Source organism: Salvelinus alpinus, chromosome 8 (genome assembly GCF_045679555.1).
Source record: "Salvelinus alpinus chromosome 8, SLU_Salpinus.1, whole genome shotgun sequence".
NCBI classification, from domain to species: domain Eukaryota; kingdom Metazoa; phylum Chordata; class Actinopteri; order Salmoniformes; family Salmonidae; genus Salvelinus; species Salvelinus alpinus.
The window spans coordinates 32,948,391-32,968,920 of record NC_092093.1 but is presented as its reverse complement, the minus strand read 5'-3'; the positions used below and the strand labels follow the sequence as shown (position 1 = coordinate 32,968,920).

At 43.8% G+C, this 20,530-nt stretch overlaps 1 protein-coding gene across 5 annotated transcripts in view; it reads left to right on the top strand.

Annotated features, from left to right (window-relative positions):
* LOC139582985 (protein FAM184A-like) overlaps positions 1–20,530 on the top strand; it is a 183,296-nt gene that overhangs the window by 18,509 nt on the left and 144,257 nt on the right. The window contains exon 1 of one of the 5 annotated variants that reach the window (XM_071413550.1): positions 14,180–14,225. The exons of the other annotated variants lie outside the window; for them this stretch is intronic. The gene's annotated coding sequence lies outside the window, so the exon portion shown is untranslated. Of the gene's footprint in view, positions 1–14,179; positions 14,226–20,530 lie in introns of those variants that run through there. 5 annotated transcript variants of the gene reach the window in all.

Below are 20,530 nucleotides of genomic sequence, written 5' to 3'. Positions count from 1 at the left end.
CCGTTGGATCTATTACCTCCCCGCTCAGTCACAATTCTGTGTTCCAACAACAACAAAAAAAACGGGAACAGTTAGCAACGCACAACGTCTCCCCCTCCCCACCAAAGAAATGCCTCATCCTCTCCGCCCCGCATTGGGTAAATGACAACGTAGCCCCCGTCCAGACCACATTAAAAATGGGAGAAAATAAAATCAATAGCCCAGCCTACATATAGTAGGCCTAGGTTATAATATGGAGCCTATCCCTCTCAGCTAAAGGAACATAAATATAGATTAGACGGCTATAATGACATTTAGCAGGGCGGGTGGGTCTTTGGATATCGGCTATATGTTGTCTTACCTCCTTTAGTAATAATAGTAATCGCATTTAGTCATTGGTCCATTTCTCATTGACCGGGGTTGTCTTTCAAAAAACGTTTTGCCTCTTCGGGAGTTTTGAAGTGTCGCAGGGCTCCTTGGTGAAGAATCCTGAGCTCGTTTGGGTATTTGAATCCCCTAAAGATGCCTCGGTCAATGGAGCATTTCTTCACCTCGTCAAACTCTCGGCGCTTTCGGCGTATTCCAGCTGACAGGTCCTGGAGTAAGGTGAGTTTGGCGTTTCCCACTGTAATGGTGTTGGTTTTCGCCGCCTGTAGGACTCGTTCCTTGTCGGTGAATCTCAAGAAACGTATGGTGATTGGGCGCGGTGGTTGTCTGGCTGCTGGTGGGGGCCTCAGTGCTCGGTGAGCTCTCTCGAGTTCTATGGGTCTGTCGGTGGACAGGTGGAGCCACTCGGGAAGTTTGTCTTGCAGGTAGCGGATCAGTGGCATGTTTCCCTCTTCTTTTTCGCCCAGATTTAATAGAACACAATTATTCCTTCGCCCCCTGTTTTCCAGGTCCTCTGTTTTCTCTTCCAGCTGCTCTATTTTTTTTTAGCATATGCTATTGTTTCCATGGCGTCTGTCAATAAGTTTTCCGTGGATAGGATTCGCCCCTCTGCCTCGTCCAGGCGCCCCGCGTTCATGGTTATCTTGTTGTTTATGTCAGGCAAAGCATTTTCCAGGATTGTCACCTTGCCCCCTATCGCACTGAGCTGAGCGTTAATGGAATCTAGTTTGGTGTTGAGTTCTGTACGTTGGGATCTCAGCTCAGAAAAGATGTCTTCGACAGAGTGCGAGGTTGGCCTTCGTTGGGCCTCGGGGGGGAACGGGTCCTCTTGCTCCTGGCTAATGGCGCTAGCTTTTTCTGAAGCTAGCTGCTTCTTGGAGGCTTTTTCCGTCGCTAGTGCTCGAGTCCGGGTAAAAATGTCACCTGTAGTGTCGCCTTTTGTAGCCGCCATGACTTTTTGACTAAAGCTAAATGAGTTTAAACTTGAAGTGGAGGTAAGATTAGGAATTGGAAACTACTTGTGCGGAGCTCCTAGTTCATGCGGCCATCTCGTTCATTTTTAAGTAATTAATTATCATTTTATTGCATGACATAAGTATTTGATACATCAGAAAAGCAGAACTTAATATTTGGTACAGAAACCTAGAGATCATACGTTTCCTGTAGTTCTTGACCAGGTTTGCACACACTGCAGCAGGGATTTTGGCCCACTCCTCCATACAGACCTTCTCCAGATCCTTCAGGTTTCGGGGCTGTCGCTGGGCAATACGGACTTTCAGCTCCCTCCAAAGATTTTCTATTGGGTTCAGGTCTGGAGACTGGCTAGGCCACTCCAGGACCTTGAGATGCTTCTTACGGAGCCACTCCTTAGTTGCCCTGGCTGTGTGTTTCGGGTCGTTGTCATGCTGGACGACCCAGCCACGACCCATCTTCAATGCTCTTACTGAGGGAAGGAGGTTGTTGGCCAAGATCTCGCGATACATGGCCCCATCCATCCTCCCCTCAATACGGTGTGTCGTCCTGTCCCCTTTGCAGAAAAGCATCCCCAAAGAATGATGTTTCCACCTCCATGCTTCACGGTTGGGATGGTGTTCTTGGGGTTGTACTCATCCTTCTTCTTCCTCCAAACACGGCGAGTGGAGTTTAGACCAAAAAGCTCTATTTTTGTCTCATCAGACCACATGACCTTCTCCCATTCCTCCTCTGGATCATCCAGATGGTCATTGGCAAACTTCAGACGGGCCTGGACATGCGCTGGCTTGAGCAGGGGGACCTTGCATGCGCTGCAGGATTTTAATCCATGACGGCGTAGTGTGTTACTAATGGTTTTCTTTGAGACTGTGGTCCCAGCTCTCTTCAGGTCATTGACCAGGTCCTGCCGTGTAGTTCTGGGCTGATCCCTCACCTTCCTCATGATCATTGATGCCCCACGAGGTGAGATCTTTCATGGAGCCCCAGACCGAGGGTGATTGACCGTCATCTTCAACTTCTTCCATTTTCTAATAATTGCGCCAACAGTTGTTGCCTTCTCACCAAGCTGCTTGCCTATTGTCCTGTAGCCCATCCCAGCCTTGTGCAGGTCTACAATTGTATCCCTGATGTCCTTACACAGCTCTCTGGTCTTGGCCATTGTGGAGAGGTTGGAGTCTGTTTGATTGAGTGTGTGGACAGGTGTCTTTTATACAGGTAACGAGTTCAAACAGGTGCAGTTACTACAGGTAATGAGTGGAGAACAGGAGGGCTTCTTAAAGAAAAACTAACAGGTCTGTGAGAGCTGGAATTCTTACTGGTTGGTAGGTGATCAAATACTTATGTCATGCAATAAAATGCAAATGTATTACTTAAAAATCATACAATGTGATTTTCTGGATTTTTGTTTTAGATTCCGTCTCTCACAGTTGAAGTGTACCTATGATAAAAATTACAGACCTCTACATGCTTTGTAAGTAGGAAAACCTGCAAAATCGGCAGTGTACCAAATACTTGTTCTCCCCACTGTATATTAGTGTTTTAAGTTTCGTAATTTTCTTTACAAATGTAAGAATTCTTCTTCCCCTTTGACATTACAGAGTATTTTGTGTAGAGCGTTGGCAAAAAAATTACAATTAAATCTATTTTAATCCCACTTTGTAACAGAACAAAATGTGGGAAAAGTCTAGGGATGTGAATACTTTCCTGCTTTCTAGGGGCAGTAGCTGACCAGCAGAGCTTGTGACTTCACGGTCCAGACTGGACACTGGGAGCCTGGATGTCATACTATCTGATGATGTCCCCTCCCCACCTTGAAAGACTTCAAAGCAAACGTTGTTGGTTCAGGCTGATGGACTCTTCAACACTAAAGTTGGCTGATGGCCTCTCCAACACAACCTCTCCCTCAACGTGAGCAAGACAAAGGAGATGTTCGTGGACTACAGGAAAAGTAGGGCCGAATACATCCCCATTCACATCAACTGGTCTGTAGTGGAGTAGGTTGAGAGTTTCAAGTTTTTTTTAACCTTTATTTAACTAGGCAAGTCAATTAAGAACAAATTATTATTTACAATGACAGCCTAGGAACAGTGGGTTAACTGCCTTGTTCAGGGGCAGAACAACAGATTTTTACTTTGTCAGCTCAGGGATTCAATCTTGCAACCTTTTGGTTACTGGCCCAATGCTCTAACCACTAGGCTACCTGCCCAAGGAGATGAACGTGGACTACAGGAAAAGGAGGCCCGAGCACGCCCCTATTCTCATCGACGGGGCTGTAGTGGAGCAGGTTGAAAGCTTCAAGTTCCTTGGTGTCCACATCAGCAACAAACTATGATGGTCCAAACAAACCAAGACAGTTGTGACAACACCTTTACCCCCACAGGAGACTGAAAAGATTTGGCATGGGTCCCCAGATCCTCAAAAGGTTTTACTGCGGCAACCGCTCGGCATCCGACCATAAGGCGCAACAGAAGGTAGTGCGTATGGCCCAGTACATCACTGGGGCCAAGCTTCTTGCCATCCAGGACCTATATACTAGGCGGTGTCAGAGGAAAGCCCAACAAATTGTCAAAGACTCCAGTCACCCAAGTCATAGACTGTTCTCTCTGCTACGGCATGGCAAGAGGTATAGGAGCGTCAATTCTAGGTCCAAAAGGCTCTTTAACAGCCTGCTGAACAATTAATCAAATTGCCACCCGGACTATTTACCCCCCCTTGATGTTACACTGCTGCTACTCACTGTTTATTATCTATGCATAGTCACTTTACCCCTACCTACAAATAACCTCGACTAACCTGTACCCCCGCACATTGACTAGGCACCGGTACCCCCTGTATATAGCCCTCTGTATTGTTGTTTTATTGTTACTTTTTATTTAAAAAATTACTTTAGTTTATTTAGTAAATATTTTCTTAACTCTATTTCTTGAACTGCATTGTTGGTTAAGGGCTTGTAAGTAAGCATTTCACGGTAAGGTTTACACCTGTTGTATTCGGCACATGTGACAAATAAAATTTGATTTGATTTGGTAAAGTGCCAGTTTCATCTGTTGACAGAGGAATTTCATGGTCATTTGCACCCTTGAAGCACATTCTGAATTTTCAATGTGGCCAATTTCATATTTCACTCTGTATTTCATGTCCTGCTGGTTTGGGAGAAATATGATGCCCCATCCTCTCACATGCGATGGGTTTTAGTCTACAATGCTCATTGTTTTTCTATCGGCCTCACATTGTCCCATGTGATGCATTCATTTGGTTTATTGTCTCTCGCACATTGTCTCCCCACGGTATTGTCAGCGATCACACCCTGCGGGTTGGCTTCTCAAGCATCCTCTTCTCACAGAAACACTCTCTCACACGTATTAGTGTCACGCTTTTCTGCCGGTTTCAACACTTTGACCTGTGTGTGCTGTTATAAGCTGTATGTTTGTGTGCACACACACTCAAATACACACAAACATACAGCTTATAACAGCACACACAGCCATAATACATCCTGCTCCTACAAGGAAGGTAGGGAGAGCATTAGCTTGTGAAACTAGATAACCTAAATAAATCAATATTCTAACTGGTGGAAGGATTACAGGCCAGAGTGTACTACTCTATCATGGTTAAAGAGAAATGATGCTGTATGCATTAGTAAGCCTGGTGGAAGGGGCCAGGGTCAGGGGCCTTTCCCCAAGGACCCCCGGAGGGCCCTCCGCTATCACAGCCCAGTCTGCTCCTCTCGTTGCTGCCTCACATCTCTGCCTCAACCCCCCGCTAAGGGACTGTGTGCCATTATTAACGCCAAAAACGTAAACCGAAGAGGACCAAGAGATAAAGGAATCCACTTCCTCGTCCATCATAAAAATCTAATAAAAACTCGATTTTCTGATTCCCAGGCTAGATTTATTTAATTTTTTGCCCTTTTCTTCTTCATCATTGTCAAAGGGAGTACAGTCAGATCTAGCCTACTCCTGGTGCACCTGATTTAATCAGCCTGTAGCTGGCTGTGCAGTGCAGGACCGAGGACTCAAGGACAGGTTACTTTTCCTTTTGCACTTATCAGAGGAGCCCTGCCTTAGTGCTGACAGGCCGCCTCACCAGCGCCCACGACTTGGCGGCTGCAGAAATGTTCCAATTAAGATGACAGAGAGCCGATATGACTTGGCCTTTCGCATCAGAGGGCGGCAAGTTAATAGCGGTTGATTCGAGAACCCCTCCACCTGCCGTCCATAAGATGGGAGGTGTGGGGTGAGGAATGAGCTACAGTAAGAGGAGGACTGCTGGCTCTGGCTGGCTTGGATGAGAGGAGAAGAGCGGAGCGGCTAGGCCAGACTTTTCTTTTAAGGCCCAGTAAATGGCTGCCACATTAACATGCCGAGTCGGTGCAGTCTGCTGTTGGCTGCCGAGGTGGCCAGCTCAGTCATCCAGGTGCTGTAAAGCGAATCATATCAGTGAAAAACGGACTGGCTGGGGTCAGGACCTGTCCTACCATGCGTACTGGAAGACACTACTGGAGGCACTGTGTCTAAGTCTAGCTGTCTCATATCTCCCTGAATTCTCTGTTTCTCTGTTTTGCAAGCTTCACGCTCTCTCCCTCCCACTGGTTCTGTTGTTCTTTTTGTTTGGGTCAGGGCGATGTTAGTTGGCTGCTCCACAGAGTTAAAGGCTGCTCTAGACATCTGTCTGAACAAAATGAAGAGAAGCACTGTGAATACAGAGTGCAGCTTCCAGAGGTTTCCTCCCTTTGGGTATGTGTGTATGTTGGCTACTCTTTGGCCTCTGCTCTGACTCATTGGTTTTCCCAATGACTCAGCCGACTCAGCAAGAGCTATCAGCTGCTTCTCGCTATCACTTAATGCACAATCAATGTTAAGATGCTTTCACCTCAACCCCCATCCAATTCTTCACTCACAGAGCCACAGGGGGATCTGATGTATAGAGCAGCGGTTCCCAACCTTTTCCGTTCCGGGGACCACCAAATCACTGTCAAAAGCTCTTGAGGACCCCTATTCGTGGAGTCGCAGAATCTTTTTTACATAATATTTAAATAATGGTCAAATTGTCAATTTTAGCAGTGAATGTAACAAATTAAAGGCTTATATTATTAATAATTTGCATTGTGAAAAGTAATGTAAAATTGCTTATAATACCATTAATACTCCCGACTGTTATTATTTTTTAAAGAAAATAAATTGTTAAAAAATATAACACCTGCAATGCCCCCGCGGGCCACAATTGTTCTGCGGACCACAGGTTGAAAACCACTGGTTCTGTATATAGAGGCCAGAGTATGTGAATGGAGCTGGAGCGGAGCGAGGAGTGTGCCCAATTTGACTGGAGCACGGAGCGAGATTCCCAAAGGCTGGAGCGTCAGCCTTCTCGCCCACTCCAATTTCGATTCAGTAGCGTTAACTTTACGAGCTTCGGGCATGCCCGGCCCAGCATGCAGTTGTAGTTTACTTGTGCGCTGCTATAGTCCCTTGCTTTAGCTACTGTCACGGAGTTCGCTAAATATTTACGAAAGAGTGTTTAATATCCCCAGTGGCTCTGCAATATTCTCCGCTGCTGGCCTGCGCTCCAGGCCCCATCTCATGTGCCTGAAGCCACAGACTCTGACCAAACTCGTGCTTCTAAAAATGAATTCAAAGTCACTGTAGACTGAGCCTAATAAGGCATTTTTACTTTAATTTGTATTTAATTCTAAGTAAGTCACAGCCTATATGCGAAATTTATAGACTACAATGATTTAATACAACTAAATGTTGTTTTAATACTGAGCGCTTTATGTCCCTACCAACCTATTTGGTCGCACTCGCAAATCCTTCACATTGTATTTCTTTGTAGGCTATAGCCTTGAAATAATTGAAATAATATAGCCTAAATAATTTATTTTCGGTGGGGAGCGGCTCCATGAGCGATGAGCGGGAACCTCGGCTCACATGCTCTGATATAGGCTGCTGTCAGAGCCATTTTGAACACTGTGAAGTAAAGTCAATGGTATTAAACGCATTGTGTTTCAGGCCTCTCCAAGGTCTTTGGAGTTGAATGGTTATAAATCTCTTGGCTCGGTTGTTGGGCTTGTTTGTTCGCCCGACAACAAGTGTGATCGTGAGTGTATGTGTGTGTGGAGTGCTACCCTCTCCTCTCTCAGTTCTCCTGAGCTCCGCCACAAATCTGTTTTAATGGCCTTGGTCGACATCTCACTTGGTTTTAACACCTAACGTGGTGCTGACAACTCTGCATAAACGCTCATACTACAGACGATAGAGCAGGCTGGAATTAGCTCACAGTGAAACTCTCAATGGTAAGAACTTAGCAGAGGAACCAAACCCCTGACAGTTGATATAATGACATCATTGATCAAATGTGTCTCTGTAATACAGTAATAGAATGTGAGTTATTGTAAAACGTGAGTTATTGAGGGTTTTATGGTACATGTCTGTAGTCCTAGTTGTGGTCAGTTGACTTTTAGGGCCTATCTCTGTATGAGACATTAAACCAGGTGAGCCCACTCCCTCTCTTCCTTTACTACACTATAAAGCCTGTTTTAGGGAAGTCTGAGCTAGGGATCTCACTCAGGCCTGGCTCACTGGCCTCTCCCACAGCCCTCAGCTCCCTTCATGATGCTGCTTTGCCTCTCAGACAGGCCTAACGAGGGAGAGTGGTGACACAGACAGAGAGATAGTTGAATTTTGAACTTTTGTTTTTATTTTGTTGCGTTACAAAGTGGGATTGAAATAGATTTAATTGTAATTTTTTGTCATTGATCTACACAAAATACAAATTTTTACAAATTAATACAAATTAAATAACTAAAATGTAGTCGTTGCATAAGTATTTATTCACCCCCTTTGTTTAGGCAAGCCTAAATTAGTTCAGATGTAAAAATGGGCTTACAAATCACATAATAAGTTACATGGACTCACTCTGTGTGAAATAATAGGGTTGACATGATTTTTTAATGAATAACCCTTCCTCTGTCCCCCATACATACATCTGCAAGGTCCCTCAGTCAAGTATTGGATTTTAAGCACAGATTCAACTACAAAGACCAGGGAGCTTTTCAAAGCCTCATAAAGAAGGGCTGTGATTGGTAGATGGGTAACAATAACAAATCAGACATTGAATCACAGGAGGTTTGTGGCACCTTAATTGGGGAGAACGGGCTCGTGATAATGGCTGGAGCGGAATCAGTGGAATGGTATCAAACAGATGATTTCCATGTGTTTGATACCATTCCATTTACTCTGTTCCAGCCATTATTATGAGCCGTTCTCCCATCAGCAGCCTCCACTGCATTGAGTATATCTTTAAGCATTTTCAAGTTAATAATTATATTAAATCACATAGACACATCAAAGATGCAGTCGTCCTTTGGAACTGAGCTGCAGGACAGAAAGGAAACTGCTTAAGGCTGTCACCATGAGGCCATTGGGGATTTTAAAACAGCTACAGAGTTCAATGGCTGTGATGGCAGAAAACTGAGGATGGATCAACAACATCGTAGTGACTCCACAATAATGACCTAAATGACAGAGTGAAAAAAGAATACAAATATACAGAATAAAAATATTCCAAAATATACATACAGTGGCAAGAAAAAGTATGTGAACCCTTTGGAATCACCTGGACTTCTCCATAAATTGGTCATAAAAAAATGCTCTCATCATCTAAATCACAACAACAGGCAAACACAGTCTGCTTAAACTAATAACACACAACAATTATACGTTTATTGAACACACCGTGTAAACATTCACAGTGTAAGGTGGGGAAAGTATGTGAACCCTTGGATTTAATAACTGGTTGACCCTTCTTTGGCAGCAATAATCTCAACCAAACGGTTTCTGTAGTTGCAGATCAGACCTGCATAACGTTCAGGAGGAATTATTGGACCATTCCTCTTTACAAAACTGTTTCAGTTCAGCTATATTCTTGGGATGTCTGGTGTGAACCGCTCTCTTGAGGTCATGCCACAGCATCTCAATCGGGTTGAGGTCAGGACTGGGCCACTCCAGAAGGCGTATTTTCTTCTGTTGTCGATTTACTTCTGTGTTTTGGGTCGTTGTCCTGTTGCATCACCCAACTTCTGTTGAGCTTCAATTGGCGGACAGATAGCCTAACATTCTCCTGCAAAATGTCTTGATAAACTTGGGAATTCATTTTTCCTTTGATGATAGCAAGCTGTCCAGGCCCTGAGGCAGCGAAGCATCCCCAAACTATGATGCTCCCTCCACCATAGTTTACAGTTGGGATACGGTTTTGATGTTGGTGTGCTGTGCCTTTTTTTCTCCACACATAGTGTTGTGTGTTCCTTCCAAACAACTCAACTTTAGTTTAATCTGTCCACAGAATATTTTGCCAGAAGATGGAACATCCCAGTGCTCTTTTGCGAACTTCAGACGTGCAGCAATGTTTTTTTTTGGACAGCAGTGGCTTCTTTCATGGTGTCCTCACATGAACACCATTCTTGTTTAGTGTTTTACGTATCGTAGACTCGTCAAAAGAGATGTTAGCATGTTCCAGAGATTTCTGTCAGTCTTTAGCTGACACTCTAGGATTCTTCTTAACCTCATTGAGCATTCTGCACTGTGCTCTTGCAGTCATCTTTGCAGGACAGCCACAGGAAGAGTAGCAACAGTGCTGAACTTTCTCCATTTATAGACAATTTGTCTTACATTTACATTTACATTTAAGTCATTTAGCAGACGCTCTTACCGTGGACTAATGAACATCAAGGCTTTTAGAGATACTTTTGTAACCCTTTCCAGCTTTATGCAAGGCAACAATTCTTAATCTTAAATCTTCTGAGATCTATTTTGTTCGAGGCATGGTTCACATCAGGCAATACTTCTTCTTGTGAATATCAAACTCAAATTTTGTGAGTGTTTTTTATAGGGCAGGGCAGCTCTAACCAGGATCTCCAATCTCATTTTATTGATTGAACTCCAGGTTAGCTGACTCCTGACTCCAATTAAACTCAGCAAAAAAAGAAGCGTCCTCACTGTCAACTGGGTTTATTTTCAGCAAACGTAACATGTGTAAATATTTGTATGAACATAACAAGATTCAGCAACTGAGACAAACTGAACAAGTTCCACAAACATGTGGCTAACAGAAATTGAATAATGTGTCCCTGAACAAAGGGGGGTCAAAATCAAAAGTAACAGTCAGTATCTGGTGTAGCCACCAGCTGCATTAAGTACTGCAGTGCATCTCCTCATGGACTGCACCAGATTTGCCAGTTCTTGCTGTGAGATGTTACCCCACTCTTCCTGTAAGTTCCCGGACATTTATGGGAGGAATGGCCCTAGCCCTCACCCTCCGATCCAACAGGTCCCAGATGTGCTCTGATGGAGGGATTGTGCATTCCTGGTGTAACTCGAGCAGTTGTTGTTGTTGCCATCCTGTATCTGTCCTGCAGGGGTGATGTTCGGATGTACTTATCCTGTGCAGGTGTTGTTACACATGGTCTGCCACTGCGAGGACGATCAGCTGTCTGTCCTGTCTCTCTGTAGCATCTTTTGTTTGGTGTTTTTCAGAGTCAGTAGAAAGGCCTCTTTGGTGTCCTAAGTTTTCACAACTGTGACCTTAATTGCCTACTGTCTGTAAGCTGTTAGTGTCTTAACAACTGTTCCACAGGTGCATGTTCATTAATTGTTTATGGTTCATTGAACACGCATGGGAAACAGTGTTTAAACTGTGAAGTTATTTGGATTTTTACGAATTATCTTTGAAAGACAGGGTCCTGAAAAAGGGACGTTTCTTTTTTGCTGAGTTTATATATATATATTATTTTCTCTTTTGGGGGGCCGACAGCGTTTCTTGAGGAGTTTAGCTTTTGGAAATGTCATTAGCCTAGGGGTTCACATACTTTTTCCAATCTACACTGTGAATGTTTACATTATGTATTCAATATAGACACGAAAAATACAATAATTTGTGTGTTATTAGTTTATGCACACTGTGTTTGTCTGTTGTTGTGACTAAGATGAAGATCAGATCAAATTTTATGACTAATTTATGCAGAAATCCAGGTAATTCCAAAGGGTTCACTTACTTTGTCTTGCCACTGTATGTATGCAACAAGACTCTGAAGTAATACTTTTAAAAAATGACAAAGAAATACACTTTTTGGCCTAAATCCAAAGCCTTATGTTTGGGGCAAATCCAACACATCACTGAGTAACTGCCTCCTTATTTTCAGGCATGGTGGTGGCTGCATCATGGTATGGGTATGCTTGACATCGGCAAAGACTGGGGAGTTTTTCAGGATGAAAAGAAACGGGATGGAGCTAAGCACAGGCAAAATCCTAGAGGAAAACCTGTTTCGGTCTGCTTTACACCAGACACCGGGAGAGGAATTCACCTTTCAGCAGGTCAATAACCTACAACACAAAGCCAAACCTACATTTAAGTTGCTTACCAAGAAGACAGTGAATGTTCCTGAGTGGCGAAGTTACAGTTTTGACTTACATTTGCTTTCAAATCTATGGCAAGACATGAAAATAGCTGTCTAGCCATGACCCCAAACACCTTGACAGAGCTTGTGGGCTTTTTCTTCGCTTGACTTTATATTGCGATTGGCAACTTTCATTAATTAGGCGCATTACTGCCACCGACCTATTTCGCCTTTCAGTCACCCACATGGGTATAACCAATGAGGAGATGGCACGTGGGTGCCTGCTTCTATAAACCAATGAGGAGATGGGAGAGGCAGGACTTGCAGCACGATCTGCGTCAGAAATAGAACTGATTCTATTTTAGCTCTGGGCAACGCAGACGCTCGTTGGCGCGCACAAGCAGTGTGGGTGCAATAATTGAATAATATAGATTTCAGAATGTGTTTTGCAACTTTTGCGCACGCGACACGAGCGGTGTAGTCAGCCTGTTAGGCTCAATAGTAGTACTATGCTTATTTAGTTTGAAGGACAGGTTCAGCTACTACCGCAGGGTTTCCGTTAGGAAAATGTGGCGCCAGACAACGTGACCGTGAAGATACAAATATACCGGCCATTTGAGAAATTACCAGACCCAAATGCATTGGGTGCATAACCCATTAGGGCGTCCACCCACAGTGCTCAGAATGACAGAAATCACATTTAGATTATGGTAATGCTTCATATCAGAACATGCAACTCATATAATGAAGCGGACAACAAAACATAATTGTCTAACATTTCAAACACCATTCTAAACAGCGCACCTGGGAAATCACCATTCTAAACAGCGCACCCGGGAAAACACAATTCTAAACCGCACACCTGGGAAAACACCATTCTAAACAGCGCACCTGGGAAAACACCATTCTAAACCGCACACCTGGGAAATCACCATTCTAAACAGCGCACCTGGGAAAACACCATTCTAAACCGCACACCTGGGAAAACACCATTCTAAACCGCACACCTGGGAAAACACCATTCTAAACCGCACACCTGGGAAAACACCATTCTAAACCGCACACCTGGGAAAACACCATTCTAAACCGCACACCTGGGAAAACACCATTCTAAACCTCACACCTGGGAAAACACCATTCTAAACCGCACACCTGGGAAAACACCATTCTAAACCGCACACCTGGGAAAACACCATTCTAAACCGCACACCTGGGAAAACACCATTCTAAACCGCACACCTGGGAAAACACCATTCTAAACCGTACACCTGGGAAAACACCATTCTAAACCGCACACCTGGGAAAACACCATTCTAAACCGCACACCTGGGAAAACACCATTCTAAACCGCACACCTGGGAAAACACCATTCTAAACCGCACACCTGGGAAAACACCATTCTAAACCGCACACCTGGGAAAACACCATTCTAAACCGCGCACCTGGGAAAACACCATTCTAAACCGCACACCTGGGAAAACACCATTCTAAACCGCACACCTGGGAAAACACCATTCTAAACCGCACACCTGGGAAAACACCATTCTAAATAGCGCACCTAATAGCGGTTCCATATGTGACAGAGATGAAAATCTGTTAGAAACTTAGAAAGAGGGGGAATGTAAAGATGCAACAACTAGGATGGGTTGCTAATATGACTAGGGTTATGCCTTTGGCTTCTGGACCACGAAAGAAAGTTCGGAGAGAAACAGGAGAGAAAAGGCATAGCGGTGAGTCCAATAGGGAAGTACATTATATAATTACTCCTGTCAATACAGAAAGAAAATCATTAGAAATGCATCACCAGAAAGCATGACTTAGCCACAGAGGAATCGAGGATCATTAGCTTCTTCTCAAAATAGCTGTGGATTGTTTCAAATCAAAAGCTCTTAGGTCTATACCTATTTGGGAAGCCCGCAATTTGGGCAGAGCGCTTGACAATAACTGATTATTGAGTTTCGGCTGTCAGTGAAGAGAATCTAAAATATGTGTGAAGATAATGTGTCTTGAGTATAATTTAAAATGTTGAGACAAGCAGGGTAGGGGTGTGTGGCAAAGATATAGGCGAGTCTCATCAGAATGGCTCCAGCTGGCTCCTGCCAATTATTGCGCATTCATTGTTTCATTGTGTGAATTGTTTTCCCTGGATTTTTGATTTTTATAAATTCCCCATTACAGATGTTACCAAAAGTAAATGTACCGTTAATCCCTGTCATTTGTATACATTAATGTCTGTGTTAATTACAGTCATTTACCGTTCTCATTCTCAGAGTGGAAACGTTGTTTGCAGAATTCACAACCTGCTACACTTGTGAGAAACAAGTTTTGGTTATTACCATAACCATCATTTACGAGGTTTGTCAATTTTTTCATTGTCTTTTGTTTGGAGCGCTTCATGTGAGCAATGCGCATGTGTTTGGTTTTTCTGTCCTAATAATGTTGAGGGAGCGGGTGCGCCTGAGCACGCATAGAAGTACGTGGCCTGCTGCGCGGAAATGTAAGATTTTTTATTATTTTTTACATCCACTGCAAATGATAATATATAAAAACGATAGTACCTCACAGTAAGCTATTTGAAAAATCTTTACAACAATCTCCCCCTCGAGGCTGGTCATCTCGCATTAGTTGACTTTTCACCTTTCAGAGTTTTATGCTTAATAACCATGTGACGATGATTTTGAGATGAAACTGTTCCACAAAAATGCGCATATGGAAATCATAACTGGCACGCAGAAGGGTAGAAATGGTAGGATAAATTGTAAGCTTCCCCAAATTTGAAACTAACGCGTCGCTTATGAAGTCTTTGCCTCCACGTCTCCATAGTCGGATTTTGCCTACTGGCTACTTTGAAGCAAGGTAAGACATGCCTCATAAAATGAAATAAAACATTTAAGTTTCAAACGATTAAGTACGCTTTCAAAATGCATACTGCCTCCAGCTCACATTGTTAAATGGTGGGTGATGCGCTGATAGTCTGTTGCCTGCACTTAAATGGTGAAAGGGAGGCGCGCTTCAATTACCCGTTCAGAAATAATAATATACTGTACAAAAATATAAACGCAACATGTCAAATGTTAGTCCCATGTTTCATGAGCTGATATAAAAGATCCCAGAAATGTTCCATACGCACATAAAGCTTATTTCTCTAAAATTTTGTGGACAAATTTGTTTACATCCCTGTTAGTGAGCTTTTTTCATTTGTCAAGATAACCCATCCACCTGACAGGTGTGGCATATCAAGATGCTGATTAAACAGCATGATCATTACACAGGTGCATCTTGTGCTGGGGACAATAAAAGGCCACTCTTAAATGTCTCAAATTTTGAGGGAGCGTGCAATTGGCATGCTGACTGCAGGAATGTCCACCAGAGCTGTTGCCAGAAAATGTTATGATCATTTCTCTACCATAAGCCGTCTCTAACGTCGCTATAGAGAATTTGGCAGTACATCCAACCGGCTTCGCAACCGGAGACAATGGGTCACCACGCCAGCCCAGGACCTCCACATCCAGCTTCTTCACCTGCGTGATCGTCTGAGATCATCCACCCAGACAGCTGATGAAACTGTGGGTTTGCACAACCGAAGAATTTCTGCACAAACTGTCAGAAACCGTCTCAGAGAAGCTAATCTGTGTGCTCGTCGTCCTTACCAGGGTCTTGACCTGACCGCAGTTCGGCATCGTAACCGACTTCAGTGGGCAAAGGCTCACCTTCGATGGCCACAGGCACGCTGGAGAAGTTTGCTCTTCACGGATGAATCCCGGTTTCAACTGTACTGGGCAGATGGCAGACAGCGTGTATGGCATCGTGTGGGCAAGCGGTTTGCTGATGAGAACATTGTGAACAGAGTTACCCCTTGGTGACAGTGGGGTTATGGTATGGGCAGGCATCGACAAAGAACACTATTGCTTTTTATTGATGGCAATTTGAATGCACAGAGATACCGTGACGAGATCCTGAGGCCCATTGTCGTGCCATTCGTCCACCGCCATCACCTCATGTTTCAGCATGATAATGCACGGCCCCATGTTGCAAGGATCTGTACACAATTCCTGGAAGCTGAAAATGTCCCAGTTCTTCCATGGCCTGCATACTCACCAGACATGTCACTCATTGAGCATGTTTGGGATGTTCTGGATCGACGTGTACGACAGCGTGTTCCAGTTCATGTTTTACTCCAGCAGCAACAAGCTGAGGAGCTATAGGAAAATCCCACTCAAAATAGGCTATGCTGTGTGCGTGTCATAGTTGTGTTGGATAAATAACATACATGATGACTAACGAAAATACACAACGTACAGTTTAATTCCACAAAATAATGCAAATGAACCTATAGACCGATAAGCATGACGGTAAAATGTATTTCCATTGACTGGTATTTCCATCAATGAATAAAAAGCATTATTTTGCAAGGAGATTTTTTTTCTCCCAGTCATTTTGGCCTGCAACAGTTTTATTTATCAGCTTAAAAAAATATATTGTTTAAAAGCCAGCAATTCCCAGCTAACGGAAACCTTGTACTACGGTATCACTTTTTTAAAGCTGTTTTAAAAGGCGGTGATTTGGCAAAGCCTGGTGAGGGCTTTTTTACCTGAAGAAGAGAGGACGGATTTGTTCACGAAAGCAAAGGGATGCCTCTGAAGAGTCCTTCTGACTGTCTCATTATCAGCTGTATGCAGACCACAGGAGACTGATCAACCTGCTCTATCTTTCCTCTGGTCTGATAGCCACACTGCTTTGGGCTTTGTCATTGAAGATAAAAGCCAATGAAGCCAATCTGTCCACATGTCTCTCTGTGTCTGTGCCTATGGCAGCTCTATTGATTAGGCTCTTTTGTTGGGCCGAAGTGAATGAGGTGATAGTGTGTGCGCGTGTGTGTGAGCCAGAGTTGTGGACGTGGATGGACTCCAGAGCACTGATCAGTGTGTGTCTGAGGAGGAGAGGAGGGCAGAGTTAAAATGTGTAACACCCTGGTGTCTGGGGGAAGCTCTTGTTTTGTGCCTCTGCCCATGAGAAGTTGTCAGTCTGCTCTGCTCTGTTCTGACCAGGCTCAAAGAGGAGACTCAGCAGTCATTTCCACAGCTTTGATCCTCTGGTTTCAGCCCTCACTTCACAGGTTAAAACCTTCTACTAAAATGAATTGGGTTTATTAAGCACTTGATGCTGGAGCCCGATACTGGGATGGGATGCACAGGGAGAGAGGAGGGAGCTATTGGATCTCATCTTGTCTGGGTCTCTCTCTTTCAATTCAATTCAAAGGGCTTTAATGGCATGGGCATGGAAAACATATGTTTACATTGCCAAAGCAAGTGAAATAGATACCAAACAAAAGTGAAATAAACAATAAAAAATGAACAGTAAACATTACACTCACAAAAGTTCCAAAGGAATAGAGACATTTCAAATGTCATATTATTGCTATGTACAGTACAGTGTTGTAATGATGCCCACGCTCTGTCTCTCTTTTTCTCTCTGGCTTGGAACTAGGCCTACATTTTCTATTGGTTTCTTTGTGTACTTATTATCTTGGTTTCCTCTCCTGGAACTGACTCAAAACAAGTAACTCACGTGTCCATGAATGCACAGGTTTGTTAGAATATTCTTTGTAATAACACAATAGATGTAGACGAAAGCGCCCACAGCGATTGAACCTAACGCTCCGAAGCAACAAAAAAAAAAATCTCTTTTCCGTTTTGAGTTTTCTTCAGGGCTGGAGCAAAGAGAAGGTGTTCTGTTCTTAAGTTACCCTTGCCTTAGCGGGGGACTTTAAAACATTATGTTTGGGCCTCCCGGGTGGCGCAGTGGTCTAGAGCACTGCATCGCAGTGCTAGCTGCGTCACCAGAGTCTCTGGGTTCGCGCCCAGGCTCTGTCGCAGCCGGCCGCGACCGGGAGGTCCGTGGGGCGACGCACAATTGGCCTAGCGTCGTCCGGGTTAGGGAGGGTTTGGCCGGTAGGGATATCCTTGTCTCATCGCGCTCCAGCGACTCCTGTGGCGGGCCGGGCGCAGTGCGCGCTAACCGAGGGGGGCGGGTGCACGGTGTTTCCTCCGACACATTGGTGCGGCTGGCTTCCGGGTTGGAGGCGTGCTGTGTTAAGAAGCAGTGCGGCTTGGTTGGGTTGTGCTTCGGAGGACGCATGGCTTTCGACCTTCGTCTCTCCCGAGCCCGTACGGGAGTTGTAGCGATGAGACAAGATAGTAATTACTAGCGATTGGATACCACGAAAATTGGGGAGAAAATGGGAAAAAAATTAAAAAAAAAACAAAAAAACAACAACATTATGTTTGATGTGCTTGAGCACACTTTTATTGCAGAGACAAAGCACCCTGAAGGGGTAAGAAACAAGCAGCTTTACATTCATGCAGGGCCAGCTCAGGTAGTGGTTTGGAAATAGAGATGGAGAGGCAGGGTGGGAGGGTGAGAGGCGGGGATGGGATGGTGCGCACTAGCCACAGAACATAGGGCCCTATAAAATCAGTTTTGAAAAATTGTCTGATTCTATTACATTTTTTCCCAAATTCCTTTTTCTCCATTTTGTTCTTCCAGGTTTCTGTTTTCCCAGGTCTTTTTCAGGTTTTCCCCTCTCAAAAATATCACTTTTTTAATAGAAAAATAAACCAAAAATAATGTTCTAAGTTCATAACCAGGCTTAAACCACATCAGGAAACCACTTTTGATGTCTGGGAAAAATATAAGAAATGTAGAGTTTTGATTCAAGTGTGCAGGCGCCTAGCATTATAGTTTGGTTAGCAGTGTTTCTGTAGCACATGAGATTGGCCATTGGATTGATGCAAATAGTCATGATATCATTCTGCCAGATAGGCTACTTTGTAGATAGTTAACGTTTAATTTAGGATTCTGGGAAAGCCTTTCCATCTACCAGAAGACGGTTAGGCCTGTCATTAGCGTCACTATATTTTTCCTGTTCCTTAATTGTTTGAAACCTGGACGTTTCACTTCATATTATGAAGCAAGTCTTACCTTGCTTCATAGTAGCCTATAGCCAAAATCCTACCATAGAAACGTGTAGGCAGTTCTTTTTTATTAAGACTTCCTCATATGCGTTCTCCTGTTCTATTGGTTTTCTTTCCACTTTATTTATCCTAGTCGTATTAGCAATCCATGATAGTTGTTGCATCTTTATCTCCCCTCTTTCTAAATTTCTAACGGATATTTCCATCTCTGTCACATGAAACCGCTTGCATATGCGGTGCGCATTTTAGAGTGGCGTCTCTCCACAAATTGCATTTTGGAACCTTCGTGCATAGGTCTACTGCCATGTGCACATTGCTGCACCTAATATGTGAAGAAATAATAGTGTATCATCATTTTAAGCTAAGCATTCTGATCTGTTCCATCAGCCCTATTAATTGATATGGCGTATACCTCCACTACACTACTTTGAATTCCGTTTTAATTTCTCTATTCAGGGATTCTCGTATAAGGCCCTAAGAACAATGACAGGATATGGGCTTTTAGTGTGGGCACCCATCCATCTTCCTCTGTCAGATAGCAGCTCCCAAATCCTCCTCTTCCACATCCTCCTCTACCTCCTCCTACATGTCCACGGGAGGCTTCATTATGTCCTACCGTGTGAGTCCTATTGCATGTGTGTGTTGTGTACATGTACAATGTGTGTGTGTGTCTCTCTCTATCTCTCTCACTGTATATCTGTCTGTATGTGTGTCTCCCTGTGTGAAGACTTCTCTGTGTGTAACCCTGTGTGTGTGCATCATGATGTGAATGATAGCAGGGCCGGCTGGGTGAAGGCAGGAGGGCTATCTCAGAGTCCAGCCTGGACAACAGCTCATACACAATTTAACAGCCGGCTAGCCAGGGACAAATGAAGAAGTGGCCTATCCATCAGCCACGCAGGGCCACCACAGCCAGGTGACAGAGCACAGGGCTGTCTCATGGCGTGACGTCACCTGCTGGGGCTGACTCTAGGTTGGGCAGGCAGCCTTCCTGGACTCAGTCGGGTGTGTGTGTGTGTGTGTGTGTGTGGGTGTGTGTGTGTTTGTCTACCAGACAGGACAAGGTCGTGTCTGTCAAGGCCTCATGAGGGGTCTGTGAGACAGAGGCGTGATGCATGGTGAGGGAGACAGCTGGAAGAAGGGGATGGTTGAATGGACAAGTAGCTAAAGATGTAGAATCTTAATTGAAACCAGTTTCTCACAGCAGGAAATTGCGTGGATTTTAATTAATTGACATTTTTGTAGGGGTTGATACATTTTCTGTTCTGGCAAATCAAGTCTGACACTTTAAAGTGGAAATGACAAACTTTAGAAGCGTTTTTAACCTAGAATACACTACAAGTTAGCATTTCCTGCAACAACGGGGTGATAATTTTAAGATCCTACATCTGTAGGCAATTCAGATGAAGATAGTCAGTATTCATGGACTTAAGTTGGTGAAACTCCTCCACTGTTGAATTGCTGTTACAATAGCGGGGTGGCACTTTTCTATCCCTCTATGTGTCTGCCTCTGTCGTGATTTAACCCTCCTGGTGTGTTCGTTTCATGTTAATTAATTCTGTGTACCCGGTCCAAAATGACCGCCCCATTATAGCTGATTATAAATCCATAATAATACATATATTATCACCTAATGTTGTGTTAGATCTTTTTATCAACTTAAGTTCTTGTGAACATTACATGTTTTGAACTTCCATTTGCTATTTATGGCCTGTAGGCCTCATTGACCTGAGATAATACAACTGGTTTTGAGTAAAAAAAGCCTAATGTATGGATTATTTTGACTATAACAAATACACAGATTAAACATATTGTGCTATTTATCGCA